The sequence below is a fragment of the Triticum aestivum genome, unplaced genomic scaffold, assembly GCF_018294505.1.
Source record: "Triticum aestivum cultivar Chinese Spring unplaced genomic scaffold, IWGSC CS RefSeq v2.1 scaffold58767, whole genome shotgun sequence".
Lineage (NCBI taxonomy): Eukaryota > Viridiplantae > Streptophyta > Magnoliopsida > Poales > Poaceae > Triticum > Triticum aestivum.
The window spans coordinates 100,452-103,169 of NW_025226152.1; positions in this window are offsets into that span (position 1 = coordinate 100,452).

Genomic DNA, 2,718 nt, shown 5'->3' on the forward strand with positions numbered 1-2,718 from the left:
GTCCTCCTCGATAATATTGTAGCGGTGCATAGGCGAAGCCCTGCGACGGTAGAACGTCAAGATCGTCACCACGCTATCGTGCTGACGGAACTCTCCCTCGACACTCGGCTAGATCGGAGTTCGAGGGACATCATCGAGCTGAACGTGTGCTGAACTCGGAGGTGCCGTGCGTTCGGTACTTGATCGGTCGGATCGTGAAGACGAACGACTACATCAACCGCGTTGTTCTAACGCTTCCGCTTTCGGTCTACGAGGGTACGAGGACAACACTCTCCCCTGTCATTGCTATGCATCACCATGATCTTGCTTGTGCATAGGAAATTTTTGAAATTACTATGTTCCCCAACAACTTGAACTTAGATACGATCCATGATTTTAGATTGCTGTACAGATATACATATAGATAGATATAGATACAATCCATACATTAGAGTTAAGAAAAACAATGAAAAATAATTATACTATAGGAGTTAGATGTGTAATAGAAGATGAAGATACCTCTTAAGAATAAAATATTTGCATTGTATCTTTGTCGCGGAGTCATTCTTATTAAAGATAATCTTATCAAGCGGAATTGGCAAGGGAATCCGCAATGTGTTTTTTTGTCATCATGATGAGACAATAAACCATTTATTCTTGCAATGCAAATTGGCTCGGTCTATATGGTCAGTTATCCAGATAGCTTCTAGCTTGTATCCTCCTTGTAGTGTTGCTAATGTATTTGGCAACTTGTTACATGGATTGGTCACGGGTTTATAACTATTCTTAGGGTTTGAGCGCTTGTCTTTATTTGGTCGCTTTGGCTACATAGAAATGATAAGGTTTTTAACGATAAAAGTACTTTTCTAATGCAGGTTATCTACAGATGTACCGGGACTCTTCGTTTATGGCCCTCTCTACAACGCGTGCAGAATCGAGACCTATTTATTGCGGTGTGTACATGATTGGAAGATACGGCGAGGGATACTTTTACCCAACATGGGTGGCAACATGATCTTAAGATTGGCCCACCTCCGCTTTAGGCTAACTCTACATGTTTCTTTGTATTACATTTTATTTTTCGTTTATACAAGAGGACTCTGTTTGGCTGTATGCATCTTAGTTATCAAGAGGCCGTGTGTAATACTTAAACCTTTTAAATAATAAAGCGCCCCTTTTCAAAAAAAGATGTGCTTATAGCAAAACTCAAAAAAATAATGAAAAGAAGACAGCCACAATCGAAGATTCGGGAGGTCCTGGGAAAGTCTATTGGAAAGGCGTCCGGTCCAAGTCTTTGGCCGCAGAGCCGCCGCCTCCGACCTCTGATCGACACCCTCCATCTCTTGTGGACGCCGCGAGTTTGCGTTGCACCGATCTGCGGTGGAGTCCAAACAGATCAAGGTATGCACCTCCTCCCTACGCTCTTCTAGCAGAGCTGAGCAGAGGTAAGCTCGCATCTCCTCGTCCGCTCTCCTTTCCTGTGCTACTCACCGATCATGTCGCGTCGATTCGGTAAAAAGAGTTTCTTTTTCTCTCCTACCGCGCTATACGCACAGCCGTGACACCATCGTTGATGACGGATGGGGTGGCTGCTGTTTATCTTAGGGTTCTGGTATGGACTATGGAGTACCGGCTTCTTCGGATATGAGGATTTAGAAACGTGGGTTAGGTTTCTGTTCAGAATGAAGCTTAGTTTGATCAGAATGATACTAGTTTCAGCAGCGGTACACTTGGAAGCTGGAACTGAGAACAGGTTGCAGTCTATTGGATTACACAGTTTTAGGATACATTACATCATACTTTAGTAGTTTAGTTCTGATGTATTGTTGTATTGTAGTTTTAAGATTATATACTCTGTCCTATAGTATTATTTTACGAAAAATATAGAGCAAATTTGCAGTTTTTGCATCAATGAGATTCCATGTATATACAATATTTCAAACAATGTTTTTTTTCTGGATACATTACATCATACATCGAACAGTTGTCTTGTGCCAACCAAGGAAGAAGTCATGGAACCATCAGCATCTACTGGTCAGAGAGTCAGGTTAGGGGGACAAGACCGTAACCCGTGCTATTCAATTGGTAATGACGATGTCAGGGACGTCTTCAGCAATGACGACTGGGGAGAGGAACAAGAAGTTCAGGGTGAGCCGTGCTATGGCGTGGATAGTGGTTGTTTGCATACCGTCTATTTTCATTGCCATCACAGCAGGTTCGGCCTACAGGATGTTCAACAACCCCATCAGGGCCGCCGGATTCCCATGGCGGCTGCCGGTTGTCGTGCTGTTGGGCGGCTACCTCGCAGTGGTAAACCTGGCGCTGGGCTACTTGACCCTTTTCTTGCCGCAAGCACCCGTTGCTGTGTGGAAAGCTCTTGACAACGTTGGTTTGAGGCTGATTGGCCTTGCCGCCATCTTAACCTCTGCCCCTATTTTGTTAATTGACCAGCCATAGCTGCACATCAGCTGTGCTTGCCTTCTTGCCGTCCTCATTGCTGCCATCCTTGCCTTGTTTGTCTGTCTTGTTCGGATGTATGGCTAGTAGCTCGCTTCTTGCTACGTACCATGGCAGCCTTAATTAGATGTTATCTCAGATGCTTTCTTAGACCCGTATTCTAAGTGAAGTCATTCCTTTTCTGTAAACAGTATGTGCGACTCATGTATTATGAACTGTTTTTAATATATGATGAACATTTTAAAAATAGATGGTGAAATGTTTTTAAACATACGATGAATA